Source organism: Kogia breviceps, chromosome 18, assembly GCF_026419965.1.
Source record: "Kogia breviceps isolate mKogBre1 chromosome 18, mKogBre1 haplotype 1, whole genome shotgun sequence".
NCBI lineage: Eukaryota > Metazoa > Chordata > Mammalia > Artiodactyla > Physeteridae > Kogia > Kogia breviceps.
Window position 1 is genome coordinate 38,773,357 of NC_081327.1, and position 13,515 is coordinate 38,786,871.

Here is a 13,515-nt window from a genome sequence, read left to right on the forward strand (position 1 = left end):
CCCCCTGCCATTACCCGGAGTTTGATTCTAATCCTCTGAATCAGTGCCTGACCATTGGAGGCTGTAGCCCTACTGGCAATAAGACATTCTTGTGGTTGCTGGAAGAATTGTGGTTTTTTGTTTGAGATATTAAAGGAGAAAGCCTAATGTATCTCATTTTTCTGGAATGTCTCATTCAGATTCGCTATTTGGATGTTGATGGTCCAGCCTGCCTGCCCCAAAACACACACACAAAAATCTACAAATTACACAGTCATATGAACAAAACATTCAGCCCCATTTTGACCTTTGGCTTGGATTTTGACAACCATCACTCCCTTTGTATGAGATTTCGTCCCTCTGGTTATTAAAAAAAAAAAAAAAAATCCATTATTTGTTTTAGCTCAGTCTCCTGAAAGTATGAAGGAGCTACAGAACTCTTACAGGGACTCAGGAGTGGGGTCAGGGGTAGGAAACTGGGAGAAAGGCCTTTGGGGGTGGGAATCTCCTCTCTATCAGATCAAGATGTTCCATAAAACCTGAGGAAGCAGAGTTTAGAAGCAGCCTTGCCCAGGTCCAGCCGGGCAAAGACAGCCAGTGGCCAAGACACATGATCACTAGACACATGATCTGAGGCCAAAAGCAGGAGCAAAGCAGAACTCCCCGGACAGATGTGCCCTGGATGGTGGGAATGGGTGGAGGCTTAGAGTCAGTCTCTGTCCAGCCCAAGTCCACGTCCCTTGAAGCAGCACCTATCCCATCACTCCTCAGCCAGCTGGACGGATCACAGAGCATCAGCCACAAGAACTACAACCATATAGAGTTTTACACAGATTTCTTCATCACTTCAGGGCACTGTCGCATTCACCATACCCGTGACCCTCTTAGTGCCCCTGAGAGGTAGGTAGGGCGGCTTCTCACCAATCCTACTTGGTCTCACAGGAAACATCCAAGTTCAGAAATTCTACCTTTGCATAATCCATCCTTCACATACAGAATTCAAGTCTTAATAGGCTTGACCAAGATTATGAAAAAGCTCTAGATACTCCAGGAGTAGAATTCAGGGTTTCTAACTCTGAATACACTCTTTTGCTCCATTTCAAAACACTTCGGGGAAAGACCCACGTAAAACTCACAGGCCACCAAAAATCTGTTACACCCAAGTTCGAAACTTAGGAACAGACTCTGGGCACATGTACCCTGGAGAAGAGTGAAAAGCACGATGTTTTCCTTTCTTCCTGTGTAATTTCTGTGGTTATTTTTTGGAGTTCCTCCTATGTGTAAAGACTCTCCTATTCTCAGCTTTAACAAAGTGAGGCATCGATGTCTATATTTTGGTAAAGTGTCTAAAAGCTCTGCTCACATGTCTCTCCCTCCTTTTCCACTCATTTCCCTTTTACGTAGGTGCTGCCCTCACGCAGGATGACGGACACATGGCAGTGATGGCACCAGGGCAAGAAAGGGAAAGAAAATGTAATTTTCTTCTAAACATACACAAATTTACAATATGAGGATCTTCTACTTTTTGATGGATTAATCATGTGTATTCCACAAAATGAGTCAGCTAAGTTAGAAAGATCAATGTGTTTGATAGACAGTGCAACATCTTTGATTACTGACCCCATGCTGCTGTGGACTGGTCACCAGAGAAGCATCATCTTCTGCACCGACTGGGACTCAGAGATGAACAAGAGCACAGAACACGACCTTGGGCAGATTTGCTTAGCTGTGGAACAGCCAGACACAGAGGGGAGAAAACCCACCGGACAAAGAACCTTCACAAGTGTCAAGCTCAAAGCTAATGGAAACCCTGGCATCTTATCAAGCAGGCATCTTCTTCCCCGGCCATTCAAAGATAACAAGCTGAGAATCTCCTGGGGGTCATGGGTGAATCAGAAAGAAAACTGAGCAGAGAAAGAGGATAGAAACAAAAGATGGAGAGTTGAGGGAGGAAGACTCAAGTGGGAGGTGGCATATGGAAGAGCCCTTCCCAAAGTAAATGTGGTGCAGTGTGCCTTTATCAACTAAAGAAAAAGCCAACCAGGCATAAGGTCAGGGAGGGCACACAAGGCTGCCCAGTGACACGTGTTCCAGGGAGTAGGAACTTCCCAAACTTGATCCCAGATCTCCCACTTACTGTCGTGGGACCCTGGCTGAGCACCAGAGACTTTATCCACGTCCCAGAGCTTCCGTGCGTATTGGCGGGCTGACACAGGAAAGCACCGATCATGGGTCCTGGGACAGAGTGGGCATCCTTGGTCCTCACCACAACCCTGGCGCTGCTGAGTTGCTGATAAAGAGCCTGACCTGGGCATTGCAGGGCTCATTTCACTCTGCCATCAGTTGCTGGGATACTTTAGAGCATCAAGTGCTTCTGTCCAATTCAATACGCTATGGATCGCCAACACAGGAAACCCATGTGAGTGGAGCTTCCCTAGTTGAATTCAGAAGACAGAATTCAGCCTCGTACTGAAGCCCTGCCCACCCCACACCCCCAACCCTGGCCCCAGCAGTCACTCGGATCCAGGGCTCTCCACACTCAGCTTAGAAACCTTGAATTTATGATATACAGGCAGATCTCGGAGATATTGCGGGTCCAGTCCCTGACCAGCTCATTAAAGCAAATACTGCAATAAAGCAAGTAAGAGGAATCTTTTGGTTTCCGAATGCATATAAAAGTTATGTTTACACTATACTGTAGTCTATTAAGTGTACAATAGAATTATGTCTTTAAAACACAGTGTACATACCTTAATTTAAAAATACTTTATTGGGACTTCCCTGGTGGCGCAGCGCTTAAGAAGCCGCCTGCCAATGCAGGACGCATGGGTTCGAGCCCTGGTCTGGGAAGATTCCCACATGCTACGGAGCAACTAAGCCCATGCGCCACAGTTACCGAGCCTGCGCTCTAGAGCCGGCGAGCCACAACTACTGAGCTCGTGTGCCACAACTACTGAAGCCCGCACGCCTAGAGCCCGTGCTCCACGACAAGAGAAACCACCTCAATGAGAAGCCCGTGCACCGCAACGAAGAGTAGCCCCTGCTCGCCACAACTGGAGAAAGCCTGCGCGCAGCAACGAAGACCCAACACAGCCAAAAACAAATAAATAAATTTTTAAAAACACTTCATTGCTAAAAAATGCTAAGCAGCATCTGAGCCTTCATGGGGTCGTACTCTTTCTGCCGGTGGAGGGTCTTAACCTCATCGCTGATGGCTGCTGACTGATCACGGTGGAGGATGCTGAAGGTCAGGCGGCTGCAACAATTTCTTAAAAGAAGACAACAGTGAAGTCTGCCACACTGATTGACTCTTCCTTTCACGAACGATTTCTCTGTAACACGCTATGCTATTTGATAGCATTTTACCCACAATAGAACTTCTTTCAAAATTGGAGACAATCCTCTTAAACCTTGCCACTGCTTTATCAACTAAGTTTATGTAATACATAAATCCTTCGTTGTCAGTCCAACAATAGAATACGTTCTCCATCTTAAATGGGTGCAGTGTGAGGTGCCCCCAAACAATCACAATAGTAACATCAAAGATCACTGATCACAGATCACCATAACAAATATAATAATAAGGAAAAGTTTGAAATATTGTGAGAATTACCAAAATGTAACACAGACACACGAAGACAGCAAACGCTGTTAGAAAAATGGCACCAATACACTAGCTCGATGCAGGGTTGCCACAAACCTTCACCTGCGGAAAACACAGTATCTGCAAAGTGCGATAAAAGGAAACGCAATAAAACAAGGCACGCCTGTAACTCTTCACAAGGCAGTGGACTCATTCAAAAATGACAGAATAACTTAAGTTAAACCATATTTGTGCAGCTACTGTTCAGACACAACTTTGTCAGGTCCATCTCACAGATGGTAAAACTGAGGCTCAAAGAGGTTCATCAGCTTGTCCAAGGACACACGTACGATGGGTGATAGAAGTGGGATTCAACCTCAGATGCCCACACTGTGAATGCATTATTCCCTCTGATGCCAAAATTCCTTATTAGCCCTTCTCAGCCTCCTGAAGAGAAAATGGGGCTGAACTGACAGAGAGTAGCTCATTTCCCCAGCTCCCCCAACCCTTCGCCTCCAACTGACACCACCGTCTGGTTTCCTTCAGCATCAGAGACTGGAGCTCGCAGACGGCCTGGACTACTGTTCACACAGAACGTCGCTGTGGGCCCTCAGCCTTGACCCCAGCAGAAGCATGCAGGCTAGAACGGTTAGTCCCTTCCTGGGGCCTCACCTCATCCATCAGCAGCTCTCTGGGCACCCATCCCTCCACCCTCCAGGCAAGGCAGAGCCAAGATGGAGAGGAATGCCCTCAGCAGGCCATCCAACACACTCAGCTGTTCCCAAGCTGCCACGCCTTTGCAGAAAAATCTCCCCGACCTTGTCTGCAAACATGTCTTTTCCGATGCAGGGCTTGGCCCAGGACTCAAGGATCCTGCGAAACGCCGTGAAATTCAGTTCTCAGTGGGTCGGACCTATAACGGATGTTGGGGAAGAGGCAGATGTGTTCACACACGTAAGAAGACCCGCTGTGTGGTATTCGCCATGCTACACTAGGTTCCGGGGATACAAAATGAAAGGACACATCTCCCATAGAACATGAGGACCCAGTGAATCTTCAGACATCATTTAGGCCCACCTATCTATTCAAGATATGAGAAAACTGAGACCCCAGGATGAGGGATTGACCCGAGATGTTCATGTGATCCAAGCCAATAGGGTCCCAGGCTGAGACCCTATTGGAAGTTGGAGCTAGAGGAGAAGGCTGTGCAGATGTGGCTTCTGGCCAAGGCGAGGACAAGAGTGAAAGAGCCGGGGGCCTCGTGCAAAACGCAAGGAGGCATCCGTCTCAGGGCCTTTGTATACAAGTATATCTATGGGAGGAGAGATGCATGGGGAGAAACTCTTTCTTCAAATCTGTGGCTACTCCAGTGCTTTCCAGTAAGTCCCCTCAATCCCTTAACCCAGATGGAGTTGGGTTTCTGTCACTTGCCACCAGCCTGTTCTGGCTAATTATGAGGCCTTGCTGTGCCCATCCCCCACACATCTGCTTCTGCACTGTGACTCAGCTCAACCTTTCTGTCCCTCACCTCTGGCCACTGGCACTAGGCTCTCTCCCATGCTTTGGGGCTGGGGTCCCCTCCTCCAGTTCCCATCTCTCCCAGGATCTCCAGAGCTGCTGAGTGGAGCCTCCTCAAAGCTTGCTGCCCAGGCCCCACCATCAAGGGTCTGATGACCTGTGATGAGTTGAGTGGGAAAGAGGGAGAACACAGAAATATGTGTGAGCCTCAGCTCAGGAGGCAGGTGGCCCGTGCTGGAATGGCCAAATGTCACCTGAGCAGATGGTGTCCTTCACGCTGAGTGATCAAGGAAGGCCGTGGAAAGGATGAAGAGTTAAAGGGCACTGAAAATGAGCAGACGAGAGTCTAGAGTTCACTCTGACATGACCAGTAAACTGAAGTGCTCTCAGGGGCTCTGCCTGCACATCCCACATTCTGTTCCCCCACGGTCTCTTCTCCTGCCTGCCCAGATCCGCAGGGCTGCCGTGGATCTTCTGTGACCTCCTTGACTAAGCTAAAGATGCTGCCAGGATGCCCACTGCCTCATCTCCGCACCTGGACTTGCTACCCGGCCCCAGGGCACCAATACTGAGCCCATCACTGAGCCTAACTAACCATGGGGCCCCGCCCACCTTCTCCACTTTGGGAGGAAGGGATGTGAGAGCCCGTTTCCTGCCATCGGGCCTCCCCTCTTCCATCTGACTGGATGAGATACGATGGAGATGGGAGGCCTGTGATGGCAGCCGTGGGGGAAGCAGCCTTGGAGGCCAAACAGATTATTTGGGGGGGTTGGACAAACTATTTGCCAACATGGCTTCCATCTTGAGCTGATGTTGGCTGAAGCCCAGTGTCTCAGACTGCAAGAAACTGGAAAGGAGCATTTGCCAACTCTGTTCTCCTTAAAAGGATGGTTCTTCCTCAATCAGGCACATGTGACACAGCCGTGGGGGCAGAGAACCAGCCAGCAGCGACCAGAGGCGGGACAGAACTTGGAGCCAAGGAAGAGTTTAGTGTTGCAAATCACACACCACAAATTATGTTCCCTGCACATTCCTTGGAGGTTTGGAGGCATAAACTTTCCCCCTTCCCTCTCCTAAAGTGGATTCCAGGAGCTGACCCTAGTGATGTCTACATTTAAGCAAGTGAGAATAGGCGTCAGCAGCCCCTGGGGTCCTGATGAGATGAAGAAATGGAGTGGGCTTTCTCCAGGCAAGGAGAGAAGGGGAGAACTGGGATGGCATGGGGTGAGCAGCAAGGAATCGCAGCAGAAAAGGGAAACAGGATCTGGTACAGCTGGACCAAGTTAGGGTTTGCAAAGCTAACTCCAGGCAGTGGTGCTTACGAGTGTGGGCTCCGGAGTCTCGTCACCAGGGAACAAACCCCAGGGTGCCCTTCAGTTACTGTGTGACCGTGTGTGAGTTCCTCAACCTCTCTAAACTATTTTTCTTCAACACATTGGTATCAGGAGTCTTTGTGTGTGTGTGTGTGTGTGTGTGTGTGTGTGTGTGTGTGTGTGTGAAAACTATAAAAACAAAAACTAACTTTTTTTAAAGGGAATTTACTGGAGGGTTACAAGATCACTCACAGAATCAAAGGCAAAACCAAAATATGTATCATGCCTTGGGAAGGACAGGAACTAGGTGGCTCCTGAGTGCCAACTGGTGGCTTATCTTTCAATTTTTTTAAATTTATTTATTTTTGGCTGCATTGGGTCTTCACTGTTGGGTCTTCGTTGCTGCGCACGGATTTTCTCTAGTTGTGGTGAGCGGGAGTTACTCTTCGTTGCAGTGCGCAGGCTTCTCTTTGCGGTGGCTTCTCTTGTTGCAGAGCACGGGCTCTAGGCACGCGGGCTTCAGTAGTTGTGGTACGTGGGCTCAGTAGTTGTGGCTCACAGGCTCTAGAGCGCAGCCTCAGTAGTTGTGGTGCACGGGCTTAGTTGCTCCACGGCATGTGGGATCTTCCCAGACCAGGGCTCGAACCAGTGTCCCCTGCCTTGGCAGGCGGATTCTTAACCACTACGCCACCAGGGAAGTCCCTGGCTTATCATTCTAGAATGTTGGAAGATAGTTGGTTTTACTTCCCTCCCCCTCCCCCAACCTTGGGCAGAGTGATTGACAGTTCCCCACAAACATATCAAATGAAGTGGAGGTAATTCAATTCCTCCAATGAGAAAAATCACACTTATGTTTTGACAATTTACATTTATGTGTCTTTTTTCATGTAAGAAAAGTATTCAAACAAAGCTTTTAGTCAAACTCCCAAACTGTGGGGAAAAGCTGGGCATTCTACTGAAACAACAGTGGAGGGGGTTGGCAGAGGATTTTTTTCTTTTTTTTTAAAATCTCATTCCATCTGAATACAGACTCTGGATTAGATGCTGATTAATTTGGCGCTAAGGGCTGCTGTTCATCAGTTGTATGTCAGCAATCGTTTCTGGCCACCTTTAAACTGTAAAGCATAGTGGGATTAACTGCACTTTTGCAAATTACCTCTTTACAAAAGTATAAGTAAACTCGAGGTGTACTCCAGGAGTGACATCACCCCCTGTTTAAACCCACTGTGATTCCGGGGTTATGGCAAGGCTGGGCTCAAGCTGATGAACTCGGATGGAATTCATCCTTGTTTATTTAACAAGGCATTTTGAGACCTGGGATTTCCTGAGCCAGTTTCCAGAGTGACAACAGAGCACTTCGTAGGGTCACAGGAGGCAGGAACCTTGGCTGAACCTGGGGATGTGCTTGGCCTTCAGCCCCACTGGAGAGTGATCAGGTGAGCAGGGCCCACAGCTGCCCCTCCTGCACAGCCCAGGACAGCACAGCCCGGGCCTCCACTGTCTGGGGGAGGTCTAGGCTCATCTATCTGCCCGTTCACTGGGGATAGCAAGAAGGTGCAGGAGACACAGGAAGGGGAACTGACCGTCATTGCGTTCCTAACAGGCGCCAGAAATTGTTTGGGGCTGTTCTGGGGCTTCCCTCTTGATTATAGAAATATTACTAGAAAAAAATATACACATATTGGAAAATTTTGAAGAAAATAGAGTAGAAAAACAAAATTACCTACAACTCTCAGGGACAATCCTGAGCATTTTTTTTTTTTTTTTTTTTTTTTTTGCGGTACGCGGGCCTCTCACTGTTGTGGCCTCTCCCGTTGCGGAGCACACGCTCCGGACGCGCAGGCTCAGCGGCCACGGCTCACGGGCCCAGCCGCTCCGCGGCACGTGGAATCTCCCCGGACCGGGGCACGAACCCGTGACCCCTGCATTGGCAGGCGGACTCTCAACCACTGCGCCACCAGGGAAGCCCTAACAACAACATTTTAATAGCGTGTGCTTTAAGTATAAAAGGGATATAGACCCCTGGTGAAAAACTTCACAGCATACAGATCAGGATTTTGCCCTACCTATCTCACCAAGAGACCATTTTCACTGTTTACCATTTTCTTACAGTCCATCCACTCTTTCCTATTCATAGATCAAATTACATGTACCTGTACACAGATGCATATATCCATGTATTTTTTACATATATGTATTTATACAACTTTGCATCCTCTTTTGTCGCTTACATTATGTGGTGAGTTGTTCTTGTGACTTACATGTTGTTTTTAAAACTTCATCTTAATGACAAATAAATATTACATTATGTAGCGGTACCGCAATGTGCCTCACTAATATCCAATTTGGGGACATTTGGGTTGTTTCTAAATGTTTAATATGATAAATACTGCTGGGAAGAACATCTTTCCACATGAAACTTTATGTCTGTCCCTAATGTTTCCTGGAAATTTGGGAAATTCATTAAAACTTTGGCTTAGTTTTACGTTAGGCTTAAAAGGCTGTCTTTGCTGCTCACCCCCCGTGCACTTAGTGAATACTGAAATTCTCATTAAATAAGGCAAGTGGTTTCTGTTTTGATAGAATGCTTCCAGGGACGGAGCACTCACTACCTTCTGAGTCAGGTCCTCCCACATTTGGGCATCACAATCATATAAAGGTCCTTCCTTATACCAAACAGACGTGGGCAGTATGGAACAGCTACACATTGGAGACATGGGGCACTAGCTAATTCCTTCTGAGTTCTTCAAAGAGTTTCAGATATTTCTCTACCCTCTCCCTCCTCTAGGCTAGTAAGCTCAAGTCATTTGAGTTTCCTTCCAAACCCTGGTAGTTGGGGCCTCTCCCCACCATGGGTCTTTCCTCTGGTACCCCCTGGTGCCCGCACCCCTCTTCCAGAGACTCCCAGCCTTTACAGGGTGTCCTCCTCACCCTTTCTCCAGCTCACAGGTATTTAGGGAAATGACTCTTAATCGCCCTATAACTGATAAGGTGTAGACATGTCACAGCCACATCCTGGGGACAGTAATTGCACCAGGGTTAAGCTCACCAACCTCCTTTGCAGCTGGACTGTCCCGTTTCTTGGTCCTGCTCCATCAGCTGTGTGACTTTGAGCGTGTTCCTGAACCTCTCTGGGTCACCAAGGTTGTGGGAAGGATGAAGTGAGATGACGATACATGTGCAGAGCTCACATGAGCTCTGGGACAGGGTTTGTGCTCAGTGCTGTGCAGTCTACCCTGTTTGGTGACAGATACTCCACCTGGGCAAGCTCGGAGCAACATTCAGGAAACATGCCATTCAATGGCCCCCGTAGATTTTACAGTGGCAAACGGTCTGGTCCCAGGGAGTCTGTGAGCCCAGGAGTCTGGGTGAAGTACCCTGTGGTTTCCAATGTGCCCACAGGCTGCTGTACACAGTGGGGAAGACTGTGACGGGCAGCTGACCAGCCAGGACTGATGTGCTCAGGCCTGTTTATCCAGAGCATCCCTACCGGGGACACAGGGCCTATAAGTCAGACATGCCCAATAAGCGAGGAGGCTTCAGGCATGGATGGTTCCAGGTCACCCACTCAGCTCTGCTTCTCAGGAGCTGAGCAGTCTGTGCAGAGTCATGTGTGTATATATGTGCGTGCGCGCGCGTGCGCACACACACACACACACACACACACACACACACACACACACACAACACTTTTCGGAAGGAAGCTCCCAGACTCGGGATCTCAAGACGTACAATCAGCTCCAGAAATGGAACAAATGAAAATTCAAATACAAAAATGGAAGAAAACGGGCTTTGGTTTAGCATTCCAAAATAAATGGCACTTTTTTTTTTCTTTTTTTTTTTTTTGCGGTACACGGGCCTCTCCCGTTGCAGAGCACAGGCTCCGGACGCGCAGGCTCAGTGGCCTGGCCGCTCCACGGCATATGGGATCTTCCCAGACCGGGACACGAACCCGTGTCCCCTGCATTGGCAGGCGGACTCTCAACCACTGCGCCACCAGGGAAGCCCAAACGGCACTTTTGTGTGCTTTGGCGATTGGGTCAGAAATCAACATATTTGTAAAGTTTGATTAAAATGTACTTTTAGGAGAGGAATGAAAGCGTGGTTGGAACTGCTCTGGCAGCTGTGATGATGAGTCCTGCTGTCCCCCACAGACCTCCAGTTCTGATCCAGGTCGGACAACAACCATAAAAGAGGCAGCTCAGAGCTTCCCTGGTGGCGCAGTGGTTGAGAGTCCGCCTGCCGATGCAGGGAACACGGGTTCGTGCCCCGGTCCGGGAAGATCCCACATGCCGCGGAGCGGCTGGGCCCGTGAGCCATGGCTGCTGAGCCTGCGCGTCTGGAGCCTGTGCTCAGCAATGAGAGAGGCCACAACAATGAGAGGCCCGAGTACCGAAAAAAAAAAAAAAAAAAAAAAAAAGAGGCAGCTCAGAGGGAGATCCGAGGGCCTGAGATGTTCCTGCTCTCTGGGAAGTCATCAGACCCACAGCTCAGGTGACATCAGGGACAAGCCATGTCAGGAGGGAGGCTAACTGCTTAAATTTCATTAACTTGGAGCCTCTGGATGGAGCTCATGAGACATCAGTCAACAAAGACACTAAAATGTCTTCCAAACATTGCTTAAAGCATTGATTTTCATTTTCTCCCTGCTATTTTTGTGGTTGTTATTGCTGCTAAGATGTCTGTTTCATTATTCTCTGTGCTGTACTGGGGCAACCGAAGTCCAACAGAAGATGCCTATCACGTGCCCCATCACAAACTGCTCCACCGACGCCCCTGCCTTCACACGGCCATTCATTCCGTGCACAGGGCTACCCCTCCCCTACCCACTGGGTAAACTCCTATTCACCCTTTGAAACCCATTTGAAGAAACCCCGGAGTCATTCATCTCTGAGAGCTGCCCCTCTCACAGCCTACCACCAGGTCTCATTTCTTTCACAACTTGAATTCTCACAATCTCCCTCCATCCCCACTGCCCCACTGAGAGCCCTCATCATGTGTCCCCAAGATACAGCCACCTCTCTGTACCAAATAAATACTGAACGATGGATGTCACAAATGTAACCCCATTTCATCCTCCTAGCCATCCTATGGTCGTCACTGGAGAGATGAGTAAACCGTGGGTGTGCAGTGCACTGTCCGGTGACCTTGGGCCTCAGTTTCCTCATGTACAAAGTTGGGTTACATTGTCTCTAAGATCCCTTGTAGTTCTAAAACTCCACACCTCACAGTTTCTTGCTTTAAACAACAACAAAAAAATGCTCCCAGTAGGATCGTGTTTTCAGTTTTATATTTGGAACGGGGAACATTTTCAGATGAATATGGATCAAATGGATGACATGATGGGAGAGTGAAAAGCCCAGCGGGAAACAGATGAAGGAGTAGGTGCCAGACAGCTTTGAGAGGGGAACCGTGGGAGTGGAAGGGGGCAAACAGCACAATGGCCTGCACCCCTTTGAAAGAATGTCATGTGCAAGAGGCCGCACATGCCTCCTCTCCCTTCAGAAAGCAGATTTGAACTAATCGCAGGAACTTTTCAAGAGGCATGTTTCAACGGAATTTACAAAATGACTTTCTAGGTCTGCACTCCTGAGAGATGAAAGGGCACGAGGCTTAGAAATAAAAAGACCAGGTTAAAAAAAAAAAAAATGGCTCTGCCACCTCCAAGACCCATCTTCTTGAACTTCCTGAGCCTGTTTCCTCAGCTGTAAAATGGGGCTAAAAGTAAACCTACCGCAGGGGGTTGTGGTGAAAATTAGAATACACAATATTTGTGATGTGCTTAGCACAGTGCTGGCAATTATAATTAGCTGCAGTTATTATTATTATTACTACTATCATTATAATTATTGTTATTTTTAGCAAAACAACAAGAAGACCAGTTTTTTTCCTTTTTTAGACCAGTTTTTTTCTCATGGTCACTAAAATGTCCACACTGAGGTGAGTCCTTTCTTCACGAGCAGGTGGAGGTTGCCCCTTCCCACATGAAGCCCCTTTGGTAATACCAGACACGACCTCGCAACAGAGCCCAGAGGAGCATTCAGCAGCATGGCCAGCACTCATTGCCAAGCCAGACCTGCTTCGAGTCTCAATTCACGGAACGCACCCAGGCAGTTCACCCACGTTTTGAAATCACAACCCCCCATGCCTGGTCCTGGACGCAGCCTGTACCGCCCCCCCCCACTTCCTTGAAGGCATCAATACCAAGAGCACACGACCTCTCTGAGAAGCAGGGACAAGTCTTTTCACGCGCTGGAGGATGTGTCATGGAGACAGACAAGCCGGGAGAGCTTGGGAACGCGGGTCAAGCGGGTCATCAATTAACTGGCGTGGCACGTAGGCCTCACAGAGGGCAGACACCACGCCGAGACCGGCGCCCAGCTGAACTCGGGAGAGCACCGGCCCCAAGAAACAGAAGCAAGCAGCCCAGCGGATTTTCACATTACAAATTATCTTCCATGCTCATCCCCTTAATTCTGAAGTACTGAAAGTCAAACTTCCCTTCCCGACATCTCCAAGAGCCCTGGGAGAGCGGTTCTTTTCTCAGAGTGGAAGAATGAAGACAAAAAGTTGTTTTGTGCTCGCCTGTTAAAGCCCACACCTCCCACCATTCAGGAACCCCCCCAATTCATATTCTTTTCAATATCCTTAGAAAATAAAGTTCGTTGTGTTGGCAAGGGATGACAGAAACTTGACAGGTGAGTAAAAGCAATTTTTGCCCTGGGCACTTCTATTAATGTACCAATATATCTAAATTTTTGAAAAACCTCTTTCCCCATGCACTTTTTTTTTTTAAACAATAGTAGTAGCAGTATGATTCAAACTTTATTTTATTTGAAGCCAGTATGTTTATCAAACAAAGATCTGGGTTTGAGAAACCATGAACACCCTGAATGGAGAAGTACATGGCTTTTTTAAATTTTAAAATCTTGGTTAAGAATATGAGCTTGAGGGCCTCCCTGGTGGTGCAGTGGTTGAGAGTCCGCCTGCCAATGCAGGGGACGCGGGTTCGTGCCCCGGTCCGGGAGGATCCCACATGCCGCGGAGCGGCTGGGCCCGTGAGCCATGGCTGCTGAGCCTGCGTGTCCGGAGCCTGTGCTCCGCAGCGGGAGAGGCCACAAC